The sequence below is a fragment of the Ictidomys tridecemlineatus genome, chromosome 15, assembly GCF_052094955.1.
Source record: "Ictidomys tridecemlineatus isolate mIctTri1 chromosome 15, mIctTri1.hap1, whole genome shotgun sequence".
In the NCBI taxonomy this organism is placed as follows: domain Eukaryota; kingdom Metazoa; phylum Chordata; class Mammalia; order Rodentia; family Sciuridae; genus Ictidomys; species Ictidomys tridecemlineatus.
The window spans coordinates 36,856,622-36,879,482 of NC_135491.1; positions in this window are offsets into that span (position 1 = coordinate 36,856,622).

The window sequence follows — 22,861 nt, forward strand, 5'->3', positions numbered from 1 at the left end:
CACACTGGTCGTATGATCATATCTGTACATAAGGTAATAATGTCTGATTTATTCTACTGTCCACTCTACCCCCTTACCCCTTCCCCTCCCTTCACTTTCCTCTGCCTAATTCAAAGTACCTCTGTTTTTCCCTAGCCACCCCCACATTGTGATTAGCATCTGCATAACAGAGAAAACATTCGGCTTTGGCTTTTTGGGGTTGTCATGCATTCTCCAGCTCCATCCATTTACCTGCAAATGCCATAATTTCATTCTTCTTTAAGGCTGAGTAATATTCATATTTTCTTTATCCATTCATCTGTTGAAGGGCATCTAGGTTGGTTTCATGGTTTGGCTATTGTGAATTGAGTTGCTATAAACATTGATGTGGCCGTGTCACTGTACTATGCTGATTTTAAGTCCCTTGGGTGTAAACTGAGGAGTGGGATAGCTGGGTCAAATGCTGGTAGCATTCAAAGTTTTCTGAGGAATCTCCACGTGCTTTCCAGAGTGGTTGCTCCAATTTGCAGTCCCACCAGCAATGTATGAGTATACTTTCCCCCCCACATCCTTGCCAACATTTAATGTTGTTTGTATTCTTGATGATTGCCATTCTGACTGGAGTGAGATGAAATCTTAGAGTGGTTTTGATTTACATTTCTCTAATTGCTAGAGATGTTAAGCATTTTCTTCATATATTTATTGATCGATGTATTTCTTCTTCTGTGAATTGCCTGTTCAGTTCCTTAGCCCATTTATTGATTGGGTTATTTGGCTTTTTGGTTTGAGTTCTTTATATAACCTGGAGATTAATGCTCTATCTGATGTGTATATGGTGAAGATTTTCTCCCATTTTTCAGGCTCTCTCTTTACCTTATTGATTTTTTCCTTTGCTTAGAAGAAGCTTTTTAGTTTGAATCCATCTGTTTATTGATTCTTGATTTTGTTTCTTGTGCTTTAGGAGTCTTGTTAAGGAAATCAGTTTCTAGGCTGACATGGTGAAGATTTGGGCCTACTTTTTCTTCTATTAGGCACAGGGTCTCTATTCTAGTGCCTAAGTCTTTGATCCACTTTGAGTTGAGTTTTGTGCATGGTGAGAGATAGGGGTTTAATTTCATTTTGTTACACATGGATTTCCAGTTTTCCTAGCACCATTTGTTGAAGAGGCTAATTTTGAGAGTCTGGGTTGAGAAATCAATGGAGATTAGTATTGGTTTCCTGCTTTGTGTAATCTGATACTTTTCTCCTGAGGTCTTTTAAAATCCTATCCCTATTCATCTGGGCATGATGGCGTACACCTATAATCCCAGTGGCTTGGGAGGCTGAGGCAGGAGGATCACAGTTCAAAGCCAGCCTCAGCAAAAGTAAAGGGCTAAGCAACCCAGTGAGATCCTGTCTCTAAATAAAAAACAAAAATAGAGCTGGGGATGTGGGTTAGTGATTAAGTGCCCTTGAGTTCAATCCCCGGTACCTTTCCCTGCAAAAAATTTCTATCTTTATTCTGTATGCTAGGTATTTTCATTATAATGTACCTTGGTGTGAGTCTGTTGTAATTTTGTACATTTGGGGTCCTTTAAGCCTCTTGGATTTGATTTTCCATTTCATTCTTCAGATACGGGAAATTTTCTGATATTATTTCATTGAAAAGATTCTGCATTCCTTTGGTTTGTATCTCCAAGCCTTCCTCTATCCCAATAAATCTTAAATTTGGTCTTTCCATGTTATCCCATAATTCTAGGAAGTTCTGTTCATGTTTTCTTAGCATCTTCTCTGTGTGGTCAACTTTATTTTCAAGATAATATATTTTGTCTTTGTTGCCTGAGGTTCTGTCTTCCAAGTGGTCTAGTCTGTTGGTGATACTTTCCTTTGAATTTTTAGTTTGGTTTATTGATTCCTTCATTTTTGAGAATTTCTGCTTGATTTCTTTTCATAATCTCTATCTCTTTTTTGAAGTGATCTTTCTCCTTCTGAAATTTATCTTTGATTTTACTCCTCACATCATCTTTTTATTTTTTTTCAAATCAATTTAACTATGTTATATTTTGAACTCCTTCTCTGACATTTCTTCCACTGTGTTGTCAATGGATTCTATTATTAGAGCATCCTGGTTTGTTTGGGGTGCCTTGTTCCCCCCTTTTTAATGTTGTTGGTGTGTCTTCTCAGCTAGCAGTGTGGATCTGAGGTAGTAGAGTTTCTACCCTGTAGTGTCCCTGAAGGCTTCCAGTTCCTCACCTTTAAGGGGGAGATCAGTATCATCAGTACCCAATGCAAACCATAGACAGCCTTAAACCAAATAGCTCCTCTTAAGACTCAGGCACCTCTCTCCCAGGTGGTCCCGAGGGCTGAGTGCTGGGACCTGAGGAGAGCTGTTCTGTGTCAGGCGGATCAGGACCAGGTGCTTAGAGCTGTGGGCTGTCCATGCAGCTGTGAGCACTGGGTTGGACTGGTGACTAGGGAGGGGCTGAGAGCCCTGTTGGGTGCTTGCCTGATGCTAGACTTGGTGGGACCAGGGAATTGGTGGATGCTGGCCTGGGGAGGGAGTCGGGGCCTGGCAAGTCCTGGCCCAAGTGGGCCCTGGGAACTCAGTGGGTGCTGGACCTGATGGCTGGGCCACCTGAGAGCAAGAAGCCCTCACACCCTCTTCCAGCCTGCTGTAGCCAGCCCTGTCTGTCCCCATGCACTTTAGAACTGTGGAGCTGGGGACAGCCCGGCTCTCTCCTGCCACTGCAGCAAGATGTTGGCTACTAGCACACCCAGCAGGAAGACCTCAGATGTCACCAAACCTGCAGGCACCTTGATAATGGACTTCCAGGCTTTGACCGGTGTCCTGAGATGGCGGTGGCAGTAACAAACCTGCAAGCACCCCAATATGGAGCCTCCAGGCTCTGGCTGGTGTCCCAATATGGTGGCTGCTGGGTCTTGATATGGTGATGGCAGTGGCTGAATTTGGAGATTGGGGCAGTGGTGGCAGTCAGTGTGGTGGGGGTGGGTGGTGCCTAACATTTATATTTGTGTCTTCTGCATTATCTTTAATGTCTTGTCTCTTGTTGCTTTTCTTGGCTTTAAGATCCTTAATACATTCCGAATGGGAAACAATTGGAAGGGACAAAGGCAGAAACAGAAGAAAGTGAGCCTCCCAGGGCTGGGGCACCTGCCTCATTTTATACGTGAGCATGGTTTCTGGGTCACTTGGAGAGAGGGAATAAATGGCGCTACAAACTTCCTCCCGGTTATTTTCTGGGTGGTGTGTTTGCTGAGAGAGGATTTGTGCGCTGGCTCATTCCAGTTCCCGTGGCTTGTCCTTGTTGGGATTTCCTACCAATTCCTATTAATGGCTTGGCCGTCTGTCTCAGTTTTCAGGTTCTCCTTGAGTTCCCGTGTCTTTTGAGTCTTTCTCGGTCTTGCGATGGCACATTCGGAAATGTCAGAGTGTGGACGGCTAATCAGATGTCTTTTGCACTGGCAAATCCGTTTCCATTTACTTTGTAGGATTCTCTTTAGGGAAGGTTGCCTTCTTCAGCAAGATTTATTCTACCCTAAATGTCTACTATTTAATTCTGGTTCTGTCCTTTCAGAAAGCTCCACCTGGGCTTGCCAGCTCCCCCACTGTCACTTCTAATCAACCTGGCACTTCCTTCCATGGCTGTATCTGGGTAATTACATTAAAAGGATAAGGTCCTGGGAGATTTCATCTTGAAAGTGAAAAACCCAGGATCTTGTAAGTCCCTGTTTCTCATGAAACCACCTTCAAAGGACTGAGCACATGCACATTTTCTTAGATTTTATTGGTGTATAAACACTGCTGTGATGAAACCGATACGACTTTTACTTGCTGGAGCAATAATTGGCTTTCTCTCAAAAGTCTAACCCAATTCTTTCCAACTTATTTTAGATAAAAGGGAAGTAGATTTAGAAAATATATTTACGGGTAGAAATTTAGAAAGACTAGGTAAGGTTGAATTTGAACATGTGCCATGAAGTTTATTAAAAGTGAGCTTTTCACTAAATCCTTTAATCCTTAGAAACATGTTCTCAAATTTTAAGGTGCTGGGTTGGACCCCAGACTTACAGGATTAGAATATCTGTGAATGGGAACTAGGAAGCTGACTTGTTGACCAACAACCCAGTTCAGGTGTTTTTGATGCACATTTTTCTAGTCCACAATTTGAACTTTACCCTCGCCCCAGAGTTAAAAGACTCAACTCTGAGTGAGTTTTAGCATATGCAAGATAGAGATTTATTTTTTACTCAATCAAGTTAGCATTGCTGACATTCCGCATTTTCATTATATAATACAATAACAAGTATATTTTCCCAGTAAGTTAAACTTATTGAAGAATTCCAAGACTTAGAAACAGAAAAAAGGATACTCCATTTAAGAAAAAATTTTAAGTTGACACTTCATAGTTAAACATATTTAGGGTATAGTATGATACTTTAATACGTGAAAATAATGTGTAATCATCAAATCTGAGTAGTTAGCATTTCCATCTCCTTAAGCGTTTATCATTTCTATGTTGGGAGTTTTCAGACTTAAGAGGACCCCAGTCTATTAGGAGAAAGAATTTGTCACAAAGTCTGCACATTACACAGTGGGAGAGAAATGCAGCCATGAACATTTTTGTTTTTACTCAAGCTTTTGTATTTCTTAGGAGTATTTATCTGTTTTCTCTTAGGAACTCTTTGTAGCTGAAAGTAACAGCAGTATAGAACTGTATGTGCTGGTGAGAGAGAAGCGGGGGAAAAAACTAGATCCAGTAACCAGAGAGTGGAGCAGTGACACATTTTGAAGCCTCATACACAAGAGAAACACTGTGTTCAAGACATTTGGAACTGTCTTATGTGGGGCAAATAACGCGATCAAGATTCCTAAGGAAAACAACCCTATAATATCAAAGCAAAAATTGGTTTGTGAAAGGATGGCCCAGAATAATTTTAAAAAGTGCAAATTATGTTTAGAGCCATCTGGTAAGGATGTTTTCATTTGCTCTATTACTTTTTAGGAAAAAAAAAAAACCCTTCCTAAATAGCTTCTGGTAAAGCCTAGCTCTAAAGAAAGTGAAGAAAGCCGCTAAATAGAAGAGAAGAAAGAAACATATTTATGCAAAAGGCAATGGGAGTTTTGTTGCTTTTCTTTGCACAAGAGTAAAGTGTCATATGCCAGTGACCTACTTTGGGAAATCAAGTGAAGCAGATTCAAATGCAGATGTGTTTCAGGGGGCTGAGGTGGTGTATTTGACTAAATTTCTGTCAGTATTTCTTAACAAATTTTAGAAACAGAATTTGAGCAAGAACTTAGGATAGAAATACTTCAGTGACTGAGAATGATGCTTTTGGACAATTAAAACACGTGATTGAAATTAGCTGATAGGACTCTCCTGGGAAAGAGAATTAATAGATATAATGATAATGGCTATCAGACATAAACTTGGTGTCAGCCACTGGAATGAAGAATTTAGTGTACATTCTCACATTTAATCATTACCATGGTCCCATTAAATATGTATTATTATGATTTTAACTTGACAGGTGGGGACACTGAGATTTTTTTTTTTTGACTTCTGGATTGTAATTTTATTTTATTTTTTATTTATTTTTTGTTTTTTTGAAGGTCAAAAATTTTTTTATTAGTTGTTCACAACATTACAAAGCTCCTGACATATCATATTTCATACATTAGATTGAAGTGGGTTATGAACTCCCAAATTTTACCCCAAATGCAGATTGCAGAATCACGTCGGTTACACATCCACAAGGACACTGAGATTTAAAGAGGCCAGTAAATTTATCCAGTATAACACAGCTAGTTACGTGACAGATTCAAGCCTGGAGCATATGTTTTTGAACTTCAAGTCCTAACATAATTACACCATTAGCTTCCTGGTGTGTGTGTGTGTGTGTGTGTGTGTGTGTGTGTGTGTGTGTGTGTATTTATGTTTATATCAACATTTATATTCATGTTCAGATCTATAGCTAAGTTTTGGCATTTAGAGTTAGCCTTAAACATTATGTCTCTTTCTATAGTTTTGTATTATCTGTGCTAACCAAGAAAAGCATAGCTTGCCATCAATCCCTGAAATGTAGATATTCATAGTTAAGTTGGAGACACTACAAAAATCTGGAGGGAAACTCCTAAAAAATTTATAAGGGCAGAGATGTTACTTTTTCCTTTTTCCTTCCTCCTGTCTCTGTAGTATATTATATAAAATGGACCTAACACAAAACAGATACTTTATGTATTTTTAAGAATGAATGAGGCCATTATGAAGTCAAACAACAACAAGTGCTGGCGAGGATGTGGGGAAAAGGGTACTCTTGTACATTGCTGGTGGGACTGCAAATTGGTGTGGCCAATTTGAAAAGAAGTATGGAGATTCCTGGGAAAGCTGGGAATGAAACCACCATTTGACCCAGCTATTGCCCTTCTTGGACTATTCCCTGAAGACCTTAAAAGAGCGTACTACAGGGATAATGCCACATCGATGTTTATAGCAGCACAATTCACAATAGCTAGACTGTGGAACCAACCCAGATGCCCTTCAATAGATAAATGGATAAAAAAATGTGGCATTTATACACCATGGAGTATTACACAGCACTAAAAACTGACAAAATCATGGAATTTGCAGGGAAATCGATGGCACTAGAGCAGATTATGCTTAGTGAAGCTAGCCAATCCCTAAAAAACAAATACCAAATGTCTTCTTTGATATAATGAGAGCAACTAAGAACAGAGCAGGGAGGAAGAGCAGGAAGAAAAGATTAACATTAAACAGAGACATGAGGTGGGAGGGAAAGGGAGAGAGAAGGGAAATTGCATGGAAATGAAGGGAGACCCTCATTGCTATACAAAATTACATATAAGAGGTTGTGAGGGGAATGGGAAAATAAACAAGGAGAGAAATGAATTACGGTAGATGGGGTAGAGAGAGAAGATGGGAGGGGTGGGGAGGGGGGATAGTAGAGGATAGGAAAGGTAGCAGAATACAACAGTTACTAATAGGGCATTATGTAAAAATGTGGATGTGTAACCGATGTGATTCTGCAATCTGTATTTGGGGTAAAAATGGGAGTTCATAACCTACTTCAATCTAGTGTATGAAATATGATATGTCAAGAGCTTTGTAATGTTGTGAACAACCAATAAAAAAAAGAATGAATGAGGAAATCCAATCATCAAATAAGTCAATTTCTATCTCTTGGAGAGTCTCTTTAAGACTGTTAAATGGAAGTTATTTTGATTTTATTGCTGCAAAGACCGTGGGATATTTTGGATTCAGAGGAGGAATGATTTGGGGGTCTCATATTCATTCCTGCTTTTCTAAGACCAGGAATTTGGCTGGGACTTATTGATTTTTTTTCAAGTAAGAGATCCAAATGCAGTCTGCACTGGTATTGACAACAGGTGCCATTGAGGGGAGAGGTTAAGGAATTTTTGAGAAATAAATATCTAGGTTAGAGTATTGGAGATGGAATTATTTTTTTTCTGATTGCTTTAACTTTTTATGAGTCGAACTATATTTGGCACCACTTGATCACTTTTAAGAAACAAGTCAGTAATATAAAGCTGCCTGTTCCGTTTCCTTTAAACAGATGCCTCTAGATCTCCATAGGAAAAGAAACAAAAAACAAGTGCATTGTAGATTACTTAAAAATCAGTTCCCATCACAGATTAGCCTGTGGCTGCTCACACTGAACACACCATGGGCATAGAGTAAAGTGAGAAAAAGACGAGTGGAGAGAGGATTAATTTAGGTATACCCCTGCTGATAATTCCTAGTGAAGGGTAGTCGCATTTGCTTTCGATGTTCTCTAAACCGTTTTATGAAAGGGAAATTTGGAGCTAATGAAAGCCAAGCTTTTGGATTTCCTGAGTTTCACTTAGACAGTCTGGAGACGGTCAACTCAGAGAGGGGGATCAGGTGCTTTCCAAAAATATTCTCTATCATGTGGCTGAGGACTTAATGATACTAGAGGGATTTTGAAAAAAAGAATACAATGATTTTCTTATTTAATAAATGTTAAAAAAATACACAGCTTGCTATTAAAAAGGATTGAAACACATGAATTAATATTAAGACAGAGTATGATTTCGCTTATATAAAAGTTTTTCTAAAAAAAGGAATAAATAGAAGAATGATCAATAGAGTAGAGGAAAGGGAACAGAGGGAGGGAGAAGGTAAGGGAAAGGAAAAGTACTGTGGACTGAACTGGAGCAAATTATATTCCATGCTTATAAAATTACGTCAAGTAGAACCCCAGCAGGGGGCAGTGGCACATGCCTGTAATCCCAGCAGCTCAGGAGGCTGAGGCAGGAGGATTGGAAGTTCAAAACCAGCCTCAGCAACTCAGCAAGGCCCTAAGCAACTTAGGGAGATTCTATCTCAAAATAAAACATTCCATGGGCTGCAGCCAGGGATGTGGCTTAGTGGTTAAGTGTCCCTGGGTTCCATTCTTTGTACCAAAAAACTCCATACAAACAAAACAAGCAAACAATTCCCTCCTAATATTATATATGACTATAATTTGATAATAAAAATAATAAATAAAAATAAACAGAAAAGCTTTTCTGAAAACCTCCTCATTGCATATGTCTTTATTGAAAGCATTTATTAATATCATCAATCTGCCAATCAGTCTGAGTCTCTAGTGGCTTTTTTTTTGTTTTGATATAGGGTTTTGCTATATTGCCCAGATGGCCTTGCAAATCCTCCTGTCTCAGCCTCCTGAGTAACTGGGATTACATAGGAATATGCCACCACATACAGAAGACGGTGGCTTTATAGAGGAACGAAGGTGACAAAATTAGAGCTCACATTCAAAGGGGTTACATAGTTGTTTACAAAAAGTGGTCCTTCCTTAGCACAGCCAGAGGACTTATTCTGAATCCTCAACTCCTTGCTCTCCCATCTCACAAATCCTAGTAAATACTGTAGACTCTACCTTCAAAATACATCCACAATATGGCCATGCCCTGCTCTCTCTATCCACACTACCTGTCTAAGCAGCCATCATCTTGCACCTGGACCATTGCACACTTACGATTTTTTTAGTTTTTGTACCAGGGATTGAACGCAGGGGCGCTTAACCACAGAGCCACATCCCCAGCCCTTTTTATATTTTATCTTGAGACAGGGTCTCCATAAGCTGCTTAGGGCCTTGCTGAGTTGCTGAGGCTGACCTTTGAACTCTCGATCCTTCTGCCTCAGCCTCCTGAGCTGCTGGGATTACAGGCGTGCGCCAAGGCTCTCAGCCCCCATACTCTTCTTAATACAGCACCTCAGGCCTACGGCACATACAATGTCACCTCTTTGTCTGAAACAGTAAAGCCTCCCATCTCCGAGTGGTTGCCAAAGCCCAGACCATGGCCTGCCAGCCTCTACCTGATCTTCCCCTTCCCCCAGTCCCATTCTTCCTGATCTCATTTTCTCTAACTTCTCTCCCTCTCTGCTCACGTCATACTGACTTCCATGTTGATCTTGAAACACACCAGTAAGTTCTTCTTGTGGGTGCTGTTTTTTGACCTCCCACAATCCTGGATTACTCTTCTGGTGTACATTTTCCTGGCTCATTGTCTTTCTTTGGGTCTTTCTTCAATGCCACTTCTGCGTGAATGCTTCCTTAGCTACCCAACTTAAAGTGGTGATCCCCTCCTCCACCGGGACACTCCTCATTCCCCTTCTCTGCTCTTCTCCTTCACATCATTTCCCACCATCTAACATTCAATGTGTTTCACATCTGTGTTTTTTTGTTCATCTCATCTAGCTGGAATGTCAGCTGCACAAGGACATAGATTGTCGTCTGTACCTTGGTGTTTGTATCTAGCACTTAACACAGTGACTGAGGCATGGAGTTGCTCCATAAATCATTTAATGAATGAATAAATGCAGATAATGTTATGGGGAGCTGCTTCAGAAAACACTCTGGAGTCTGAATTCAAATCGAAAAGAGCTTTATTTACCTGGCTGGGGACTGTCACCCACCCGTAGAGACAGAAGCTCTGTGGGAGAACAGCAATTTCCTGGCCTGTGTCCTGGGAACTTAAAGATGAAAACCACAACCCAGGGGCTTTCCTTAGTGTCATACAAACAAGCCAATCACAGAAGCTAAGACAGCAATTGGCACAGCAACTCACAATCGCATCTTGGGTTTGAGCAGGTGTTAGATAACCGTATCCTGAGTTTGAGCAGGTGGTTAGCAGGGGCGAGAATCTACCTGAAAGTCTTGGGTCACCAAGACTACCATATCCTGGGTTGAGTACAGTTTTTTTTTTTTTAAATAGAAGGCAGCAAAATGGAGTCTTAGTCCTTTCTATGACAGTCCTTGCTTTATAATTGTCTTATCTCACTTATCAAAAATCTTATATCTATAATCTATATTTTTTTACTCATCTATAACCTATAACTTATACTCTTATTGATTGTATTTATCAGTTCACATCTCAACAAGAATGCATGTGAAGGTGCACATCACTACCTGTACACGTTAAGTACTTAGTAATGGTACATATGTCACTTAATGTTGCAGTAACCTTATGAGGTTGTTATTTGAAAACTCTAGATGAAAAACAGGGGTTCAGAGAGTCTAAAGTACTTACCCAAAGTACACAGGCAGGGAGTGGAAGAAACAAAATAGAACCAGGGTATCCAGTAAAACAATCCCATCCATTCAAAGGATTGTAGGAGGAGCAAAATGTGATACAAGTGCTCCCCAGAACTGGGAGCTGTCACACCTGGTACTGGATCATGCTCCTCCTCCATCAAGTTCTCCAGTTTTATTAAAAATATTTTCATTTTACTTACCTTACTTCTAGAGACTTATAAGCAGAAAGATCAGTCTTTTTTCTTCCCCAGGCACATCTATTTTCCCCTCTAGTAGATTTAAGTGTGGCCACATTTCATTGATTTATTTGTTTTAGAAAAAAAGAGAGATTTTGAAAACATGCTCTATACCATGGTCCCTCTACTCCCAACCCAAAGGGCAGCTATCTCTCCCCACTGTAGACCCTCAATTATACACCGCAGGGGGGATAATAATAGGGTTTAGTGACAGATTTAATTTTAAATCCAACTTTACCTCTTAACTGAATGACCTTAGCAAAATGTTCAATATCATCCATTCATCCTAAGCATGTTTATTGGCAAAATAGAAATCATATGTACTTTTATGAGGATTAAATTAAGGATATATGTACAACCCCCCTGCCCCCACCACCTTCCATGACATGGAACGCACAGAGGTAATAGTAGTTAAGTTACTGTCAATCAGAGAAGTGACACAGTTTCCTTGTCACATTGTTGAGTTTCCCTCAGTGACAAACATCAACAGATGGACAGAAAAGGAAACCCAGATAGCTTTGGTGACAGTGTTGGTTTTATGATTAGCGATGTTAAACTACATCTTATCATAATATACACTGGCTATGCATGTTATATATTTAGTAATGGGGTCATGTAAAACAATCACAAAAATTTCCCTTAAGAGTAATCACCCCTGCCTGTGTTTCTCCCACACTCAGCCAAATATATACACCTGGCACCTCCCATAACTACTTCCATCCACAGCTATCATCATCATGTTCTCCAACAAGTACAACCACCATTACCAACCTCTACCCCTCATAACTACCCATCTCAACTAACATCACCGCCATTGCTACACACAGCTAGGACCACTCAGCCGTTACTGCTGTCTTCCCAAGTTGCTATCTCCATTACTCCCCCACTCAAAACTATCTCCTCCACCTCACCACCATTTATTTGTAATACCCTCTCCAACTTCCACTATACCACTACCATCACTGCCCACAGGAGCCACTGCCCACAAATATCATACCCTCCCCACCTCCTTCACTACCACCGCCACCCCCCCCCCATAACTGCCACCTCTGTTGCCATTACTGCTACCCACAACTACCACCTCCATCATCACCACTACCCACAGGGGTTACCACTGCTGCCTCCCCTGTGCTAGAGAGCTTTTTGTCAGGGTGACAAAATACCTGTCAAAAACAACTTAGAAGAGGAAAGATTTATTTTGGCTCGTGGTTTCACAGGTTTCAGTTGGTGGTCTGCTGGCTCCGTTGCTTGGGTCCTGAGGTGAGGCAGAACATCATGGCAGAAGGATGTCGTGGAGGAAAGCTGCTCAGCTCCTCCTGCTCAGTCAGGAGGGAGGGAGAGAGGCAGGAGAGAGGGACAGAGGAGGTGGGGGAGGCAGGAGGCTGGCCAGGGGGAAGACGTAGTCCCCAGAGGCATACCCCCAGTGACTTGCTTCCTCCAACCATGCTCCACCTCCCGACAGTTTCCACCACCTCCCCGGAGTCCATCCAGCCATCAATGGATTAATCCACTGATGAGGTCAGAGTCTTCACGATCCATTGCTTTTCAAAGAGCCCCATCTCTGGACATTACTTCACTGGGGACCAAACCTTCAACACATGAGCCTATGGAGGATGTTCTAGATCAAAGCTACAACGTCCCCCAACTGCCACCACACATCCCCCAACTACCACCACACATCCCCCAACTGCCACCACACCCCACCAACTGCCACCACACATCCCCCAACTACCACCACACATCCCCCAACTACCACCACAACCCACCAACTGCCACCACACATCCCCCAACTACCACCACACATCCCCCAACTGCCACCACACCCCACCAACTGCCACCACACATCCCCCAACTACCACCACACATCCCTCAACTACCACCACAACCCACCAACTGTCACCACACATCCCCCAACTACCACTACACATCCACCAACTACCACCACAATCCACCAACTGTTACCACACATCCCCCAACTACCACCACAACCCACCAACTGCCACCACACATCCCCCAACTGCCACCACACATCCCCCAACTACCACCACAACCCACCAACTGCCACCACACATCCCCCAACTACCACCACACATCCCCCAACTACCACCACAACCCACCAACTACCACCACACCCCACCAACTACCACCACAACCCACCAACTACCACCACACATCCCCCAACTACCACCACACCCCACCAACTGTCACCACACCCCACCAACTGCTACCACACCCCACCAGCTGCCACCACACATCCCCAACTACCACCACACATCCCCCAGCTACCACCACAACCCACCAACTGCCACCACACATCCCCCAACTACCACCACACATCCCCCAACTACCACCACAACCCACCAACTACCACCACACCCCACCAACTACCACCACACCCCACCAACTGTCACCACACCCCACCAACTGCCACCACACATCCCCCAACTGCCACCACACCCCACCAACTACCACCACACACCCCCCAACTATCACCACACCCCACCAACTGCCACCGCACATCCCCCAACTACCACCACACATCCCCCAACTACCACCACAACCCACCAACTGCCACCACACATCCCCCAACTACCACCACACATCCCCCAACTACCACCACATCCCACCAACTGTCACCACACATCCCCCAACTACCACCACACATCCCCCAACTACCACCACACATCCCCCAACTACCACCACATCCCACCAACTGTCACCACCACACCCCACCAACTACCACCACACATCCCCCAACTACCACCACACCCCACCAACTGTCACCACCCATTGGCACCACTCACAACTGTTACCACCACCTATAACTACAGCCCTCCACCGCTGCCACCCCATTCAATAGTGAACACTGTCACCACAATTATGTCTTTTATTAGAAAAAAAGAGAAAGTTACAAGGTGGAAAACCTTGTAAAAACTAATTGAAAAATTTTCTAGAAAAGTAATCGCTTCCATTAATTCTGAATATTATCAACTCACTTATCATATTATCCAATTAACATTTTCTATACCAGAAAAGTTGATCACTTATAAAACATTGCTCATAAAATTACAAAAAGGATACTGTAGTTCTATTGCATAAAATTTGGCTGTTTCAATAAGTTCAAAATGCTGCCTCTGCTGCTTCTATTAGAAGTTTCTGACTCTTCTACCAGTCTTTATTACACATGTCCTCCATTCCTTATAAACATACTCTTAATTTAAGCTGATGCCCTTCATGTGTACACAGGGAAAAGTAAAGAGTTACAGTCTAATACATTTTAACAGTGTAATATATATGTTAAAACACATTCTCTCAAAAGAACATGGTGTTTATCATGGCATTTGCAGGTAAATGGATGGCGTTGGAGAAGATAATGCTAAGTGAAGTTAGTCAATCCCCAAAAAACAAATGACAAATGTTTTCTCTGATATAAGGTGACTGACTCATAGTGGGGGAGGGAGGGGGGCATGGGAGGATTAGGCGAACTGTAGATAGGGCAGAGGGGTGGGAGGGGCGGGGGGCAGGGAGTTAGAAATGATGGTGGAATGTAATGGACATCATTATCCAAAGTAGATGTATGAAGACACGAATTGATGTCAACATACTTTATATATAACCAGAGATATGAAAAAATGTGCACTATATGTATAATATGAATTGTAATGCATTCCACTGTTGCATATAAAAAATTAATTTAAAAAAGTAAAAAAAAAAGAGAATATGATGTTTATTTACAGCTGCCAGCTGATCTATAAATATTATTTCCTTTTTTGGGTACTGGGGATTGAACACAGGGGCACTCGACCACTGAGCCACATCCCCAGATCCTCTCTTTCTTTTGTGTTTTATTTAGAGACACGGACTTACTGAGTTGCTCAGTGCCTCACTTTTTCCGAGGCTGGCTTTGAACTCACAATCTTCTTGCCTCGGTCTTCTGAGCTGCTGGGATTACAAGTGTGCGCCACTGCACCTGGCTAAATATTGTTTCCTTTTAAAGAACATGGGGACATATGTCTTGCCTCAGAACGTACTGGATTAAAAAGTAATTACACTTTCTTATTTTCTCAAGTAACTGATCAATCCAGACAAGAGAAAAGTATTAGGGGATATTGCATTTGATCTGCCCGCAATACAGATATGGAATCTGAAGTGTTCTAGGGCTTTCCAAAATTCTTCATCTTCTTCTTCCTTCTCCTCCTCATTTTTTAATGGGATTTTATGAGATCATTTAAAAAATTTTTTGGTGCATTATAAATAGGGGGATTCATTGTGATCTACTCATAGGTGCACATAACATAGTTTGGTCAGTTTCATTCCCCAGTACCTCCTCCTTCCCTTCCTCATCCCTTTCCTCTGCTACTGGTCTCCTTTCTGTTTTCACGAGTTCACTTTTTTTTTCTCTCTCTAGCTTCCACATTTGAGAGAAAACATATGAAATGATGTTTGAGTCTGGCTATTCTCACTCAGAATGATGTTCTCCAGTTCCATTCTTTCTCCAGCAAATGACATCATTTTATTCTTATTTTTTTTGAGCTTTGACTCTTTTAATTCAAATATACATCATGTAGAATCCCAGATTTAATCAGAATCAGAGAGGAGTCTGCCACCTCTGCCTGATCCCCAGGGCTCTGAGGAAGCCAATATGTAACCTATTGATGTTACCCACATGATGTTACTCAACAGGAGAATTGAAAGTGTAGCCCTATTGTGGCAGGCAAAGTTGTCCCTACAGACCAACATGGAATACTATCTTTATGCACCAGGCACTGCATTAGACTCTGGAGAGCTAACAGTCATGACAGGCACAACTGAGTCATACAATGTACTGTGAATTGGAAAGTGCAGAGTGAAAAGAGGAAATTCTGGAGAGTATTATACAGAACTAAATGATAAAACATGGGGTGACTTCTCTATATCCACTACAAGCTTCAAGAAAATGAAAGAGAAAGGGAAACCCTCTCATATATATTAGATACTATTGTAATTCAGCACAATGTGGTAACACAAAATCAAATCATCTGATAACCCGGTAAAAGAAATAAATTTTATTATCTTCCAATAATCAATTCAACAATTTCCTTAGCCAACTAGGTAGCTTGAAATCTTTATCCACAAATATGTTTATAAGTCATAAAATTTGCAGTTAGGAAATAAGTGCATTTGGTTAAAAAGTAGGGTGTCCTATTTAGATGACCCTCACTCTGTACCTCTGCAACCTGAATTCCATGTGAACATAATGTTATTCAGGTACAGAGACCACAATGCAAATTGTAGAGTTTGACATAAAGAATCCCTTTGGCCAAGGGAAGGTGCTGGTGGTTGTAATAGTTAAGCGCATTAAAAAAAATTACCCATATTATTTTGAAATTGTATTCTGCATGGACATTTTCCCTCTGAGTTGAGAATCCATTTTAACAGCAGATTTTCTAAAAATATTCTGAACACTTCCCAGAAAATGTTAAATGTGGCATACAGAGAGAAGTCTTTACTTCTCCTTGGTGCCTGTTATAACTGTTTTTGGACCCAAATCTGTAAGTTTTCATTAAATGTATCAACTGTGATTTTCTTCGTTTTCTTTAAAATAAAGCATTGACTATGATCAACTTTCACTGAATTATGAAGTTGAAAGCTTCTGTGTTCACACACACGTGCACATGCACACACACACACACACACACACACACACACACACACACACACAGAGCCTGCCATGAAATAGATTTCCTGAGAAGTCCTCTGGATTATTAATTTTGGTGGAACTCTTGTTTTGGTGGAACTCCATGGTAAGCACAGGTTAGCATGGTGACTCTCCAATAAGGGAGAGAAACTGAAAAATCAAGCCTTGTTAAATGTGCATGGCTTTCCTGCTACCCTCTGTGCATGTGGGGAATCCGCCTATCCATTGCCTATTTATATATTCCTGCTGTGTTGTTAGTGCCAAAGGAAAATGACTTGCCCAATTTTCTACTCACTGAACAATCCCTTATTGCAAAAATTAAATTAGCAGAAGGGAAATTTTGTATCTGTTTTTGTTGCCTTAAAACAGTTTATGCACATAAACTAGTTTGGAAATTGAATATCCCTCTTAGGAAAGAGAATGTTTATTTTGGAGATGTACACAGAGCATACACAAAAGATGTAATGCACGTGGTCCTCTGGAAGTTTTTGCAAACATCAAAGATACGACAGTTACGGCTCAATATCTTTCAGCTGTGTATAAGCCAGACTGACTCCCAACTGTTCGTTTGTACAACTCAAATTATTTGCCTAAGCTATGCTGTCTGCTGCCTTTTCCAGGGACTATTGAACATCTTCAGAATTTCTTAATGAGTAATAGTGACCTATAATTTCAAAGAATTACTACTTGAGTGTAATTTTCACTAAAACAATGCCTGTTGGAATCCAGTTTGAACTAAGTCTGTCATGAACAAATCATAGTCAATTAGGTATAGCAGGAAGACCCTCTTCTTAATTGAGAACTCAGAAACAGTACCAAGAAGAAATGTTTTTTTTTAAATTTTTTATTTTATTTATTCTAATTAGTTATATATGACATCAGAATGTAATTCAATTCATATTATATAATTAGAGCATAATTTTTCATGTCTCTGGTTGAACACGAAGTAGAGTCATACCATTTGTGTCTTCATACATGTACTTAGGGTAATGATGTCCGTCTCATTCCACCGTCTTAAGAAATGGGTTTTTCACAGGACATAGAGAGAGTGATATCTGATTTGGGTGGGTTCTGGGTAAGTCTTCACCTCCCTCCCTCTGTGTCTCAATTTCCCAAGGAGGAGGGAGGGTGGCGTGATCTTGAAAAACATTTTCTGCTTCTCATCTTTTATTAGTTGAGTCTGATTTGAAGGCACTGAGAATGGGTCGTGCAGAAGGCATCTGTTCATTGCTACAGGGGACAAACAGGACTCGTGAGCCCGATGACTCCACGGCTGCGTCGCAGCCTTGGTCCATCTCTGGTGTCATCCCTAGGAGCCAGCATCCAATCTCAAGGCTCTCACTTTGTCTTTTGGCCTTCAGTCCTGCGTCTTCTCATATGCAACAGGAGCTCAATTATCCTGATTCAAACACAGACCGAACATCCAGGTCCTGAGCTCCCTGGCAGTCGTGAAACTCAGGGAGGTGGATAATGAGTATTATTTCCTTCAGAGTATGACAGATTTCCCTGCTAGTGTAAGTAGTTGGTTGATATTTCATGGCCTGTTATTTCAACATACAAGTACATATGCATGTCTCTCTCTCTCTGTCTCACACACACACACAAACACACATACACACACAATCATATGGATTGCTGCTACCTGTCACCTATTGATTGATTGATGCATACATTTGTTCAATAAAAATTCACTGAGCTTATACCATGCCCGATTCTGTTCCAGCTGCTGGGAGTTTAGTATCGAAGAAGAGAGACGTAAATATTTTCCTTCATGGATCTTATGTAACGGTTGGCTAGCGCTGGGTGAGGGGAGTAAGAAAAACAGTAAAAAGGTAACACAAATAATAGGTCAAAGTTTGATACTGAATATGAAGGAAAACAGTGGATACAGGAGAAGGAGCAGTGGAAGTTGCTGTGGAAGTTTGCAATTTTGAATAGAATGGCCAGAGGTGGCCTCTTGAGACGTTGACTTGACCGGAATAGGAGGAATGGACACAGTAGCCTTGGCTGCGTGGGGAGAGTGTTGCAGCATCAGATAAGGAAAGAAAAAATGGCCAATCCACACATTTAATGTGAGGATCTGCTTCTGAGCCTGGGGAACAAAATAAATGCTAACAGTAGTGAGGAAGGCAGGTTGGGCATCAGGGTAGATGTGACTTTGCTAAACTATGGAATGAATGTCTTTAAGGACTAATTATTGCCAGATCTTTTTTTTTTTAATGTAAAAAATTTGTTTTTGGAAAAATGCTGATTGCATAAAACTTACCATTTTAACCATTTTAAGTGTCCAGTTCACTAGTGTTAAGTACATTTGCACAGTTGTATAGCGCATCTCCAGAAATCTTATCTTGCAAAACTGAAATTTGATATTCATTGAATGAAAACTTCCTGTTCCCTCTACTGCCCAAGTCTTTGCACCTACCCTCTCACTCTCTGTCCGTACATGAATGTGACAGCTCTCTGTAAGTCGCATCGTGGATTAATACGGTGGTTTTCTTTGTAACTTGCTTCATTTATCTTAAGATCCTCAAGGTTTATTCATATTGTAGCATGGGTCAGAATTTTCCTCATTTTAAAGACTGAATAATATTTCATTATATTTATATACCATTTAAAAAAATTCATTCATCCACTGAGGGACATGTGGGTGTTTTTCACTTTTTAGCTACTATTACTACTGCTGCTATAAACATGGGTGTACAATATCTCTTGAGACCCTGCTTTTTTTTTTTTGAGTGTATAGCTAGAAGTAGAATAACTGGTTCATATATTAATTCTATTTTTAATTTTTAGAGTGATTCCATACTGTTCTTCAGAGCTGTTGAACCATTTTTTTTTTTGTATTTTGGATTTAAATTTTTTTCTTTTTTTTATTGTTGCATTATAATTATACATAATAATGGAGTTCATTGTTATACATTACACATGCATGCAATATAACAATATGATTTAGTCAATTTAATTCCCCCAAACCTCCCCTTTCCATCCCGTCCTCCTTCCCTTGGTCTCCTTTCTCTATTTTATTGGTCCCTCTTCCATCTTCATGAAATCTTCCCGTTCCCACACATTTTTTTCTCACTTCCACATATGAGAGCAAAGGTATGAACCTAGATTTTCTGAGTTGGACCTATTTCAGAAGCTGCACCATGTTGTATACCCACCAACAGCATAGAAGTGTTCTTTGTTTTCCGAATCTTTATGAACACTTGTTATTTTCTTTTTTTTTTAATTAGTCATCCTAATGGTATAAGATGGTATTTCATTGTGGTTTTTATTTACATGTTCCTGATGATTAGTGATGCTGAACATCTTTTCATATGCTTCTTGGCCATTAGTGTATCTTTTTTATAAAAAATATCTAAATTCTTTGATTTTTTGATCAGTCATTTTATTGTTAAATTGTAGGAATTATATATTATGAATACTTACCCTTTATCAGAATATATACTTTGTAAATATTTTATTCCATTACATAGGTTGCCTTCTCACCCTGAATTTGAACTTTGATGAACATTGCCTATGCTTTTGCTGTCATATCCAATAAATCATTGCCAAAGCCAATGTCAAGAACCTTCCCCCTACATTGTTTAAGGATTTTATAGTTTTAGCTCTTATGTTTGATCTTTGATTCATTATGAGTTAATCTTTTTTTTTTTTTTTTTTTTGTACTGGGGATTGAACCCAGGGGTGCTTAATCATTGAGCCACATCCCTAGTCCTTTTTATTTTTTTATTTTAAGAACAGGTCTCATTGCTTAGGGCTTTGCTAAATTGCTAAGACTGGCTTTGAATTTTCAATCCTCCTGTCTCAGCCTCATGAGTTGCTGGGATTACAGGCATATGCAACCTCATCCAGTTTGTGTTAACCTTTCTATGTGGCCTAACGTAAGAATCCAGCTTCATTCTTTTGCATGTAAATATATGGTTTTCCCAGTACCATTTCCATATTAGCTGCACCAATTTGCAATCCCACCAGCAATGTATGAATGTGCCTTTCCCCCACATTCTCGCCAATACTTATTGTTATTTGTATTCTTAATAGCTGCCATTCTGACTGGGTTGAGATGAAATCTTAGAGTGGTTTTGATTTGCATTTCTCTAATTGCTAGAGATGTTGAACATTTTTTCACATATCTGTTGATTGATTGTATATCCTCTTCTGAGAAGTTCAGTTCCTTGGACCATTTATTGATTGGGTTATTTGTTTTTTTTGGTGTTAAGATTTTTGAGTTCTTTATATATTCTAGAGATTAGTGCTCTATTTAATGGGCATGTGGTAAGAATTTGTTTCCAATTAGTGGGCTCTATATTCACCTCACTGACTATTTCTTTTTTTTTTTTTTTAGGCCATTTTGTTCATTTTATTTTATTTAATTTATTTATTTATTTATATTTTTTATTGATTGTTCAAAACATTACAGAGCTCAAGACATATCATCTTTCATACATTCGACTCAATTGGCTGACTATTTCTTTTGCTGAGAAGAAGCTTTTTAGTTTGAATCCATCCCATTTATTGATTCTTGATATTAATTCTTGTGCTATAGGAGTCTTATTGAAGAAGTTGGGGCCTACTCCGATATGATGGAAATTTGGGCATACTTTTTCCTTCTAATAGATGCAGTGTCTCTGGTTTAATTCCTAGGTCCTTGATCCACTTTGAGTTGAGTTTTGTGCATGGTGAGTTATAGGAGTTTAATTTCATTTTGTTGCATATGGATTTCCAATTTTCCCAACACCATTTGTTGAAGAGGCTATCTTTTCACCAATGTATGTTTTTGGCACCTTTGTCAAATATAAGATAATTGTAATTATGTGTTAGTCTCTGTGTCCTCTCTTCTGTGCCATTGGTCTACAAGTCTATTTTGGTGCCAGTACCATGCTGTTTTTGTTACTATTACTCTGTAGTATAGTTTAAGGTCTGGCATAGTGATGCAACCTGCTTTACTCTTCTTGCTAAGGATTGCTTTAGCTATTCTGAGTCTCTTATTTTTCCAGATGAATTTCATGATTGATTTTTCTATGAAATCGTAGTTTTAAGTGTAAGAATATAATGGAAAAGATAAAAATAAAAGCATTTCGGAGCAAAGAAAATACATAGGTGGACCATTTTCACCCATTGGGTATAATAACTTGTTGCTTTTGTTTTGAAGAGAATATAGATGAATGGGTATAGGTGTGGGTGTGTGCAAAAATTGTTCTTTTCTGCTGGGTTTATAATGAAGCAAATTTTTGTGGCAAGTATTAGTATGGAAAAATAGGGCATTCGGATTTTACTAGGGGGATGAAGCAAGAAGTAAAGAGGTATTCTGAAGTCATTTCTCCTTTTGCAAGGGTAGTCAACTTTTAGCATTAGCCATATATTTTCCCATGGGATCCACTTTCCTGATTCCATAAACATGGTAAAGGGTGCAAAAGGAAAGTTCAGTGATAAGCTTATGCCCAGTGCTTTACAAATTTTAGTTTATTATCTCAGGAAAATTCCTTTGTAGACTGACTTGCATTTCAGATTGATTTTTATTTCCATGAAACAAAACAAAACAAAACAAAACAAGATGTTTATCAGAAAGTAGGAAGACCATTTTAGGTTACAAAGTAAGTGAATTTCAGAACCAAAATTTAGATACATTTCAATCATCTTGTAGAATTTGCATGGTTATGTTATAATAATAAGTTTTCACTAAATAATAGTCTCCCAGTGGCTGAGATGGACAGCCAGGTGGCTGAGTGGAGGAGAAAAGATCATGCTTCTTCATTAGCCCATTTAAAACAATTAACTAGATTAAAAGAAAATAAAAATGAAATCAAGAGGAACCTAACCTTCCTGGCTTTACACTGTTGCTACCTTAATATAAGCCTGAAATCCATCAATTTATGCAAATATCTGCACCCTGTAATTAGATTTTTTTCCTTTTAACTAAGTTCCTAAAGTGTGGGCACTTAGTAAGAGATGACAATTATTATTCTGCATAATAATAATGAAAAATTTGAATAACCATAATTACTGGAAGCAGTGGTTTTTCAACAACCACCTTTTGAGAATCCAAAGTGAGTTTCTGAATTCTCGTACAGGAAGCTTTTAAACGTGAAAATCCCTTCTGTGTCCACAGGCCACATATGCTTCTCTGAGAATACCAAAAGCAGGGTGTAGTCCACCGAATCACATAATCTGAGCTGGAAAGGAACCCAGAAAGCCCCAATTCCCTGGTTCTGCTTATGGTGAAACTAAGGATAATAAGTGTGTTCTTCAAGTCCAGAGCCAAGGCTAGAACTGGAGTCTCTTCCGTCTGAGCACAAAGCTTTCTCCGTTCAGCTTTCTCTTTTAGTGGCTTTAATAATAACACCAAGAGGATCCAGAATTTACAAGG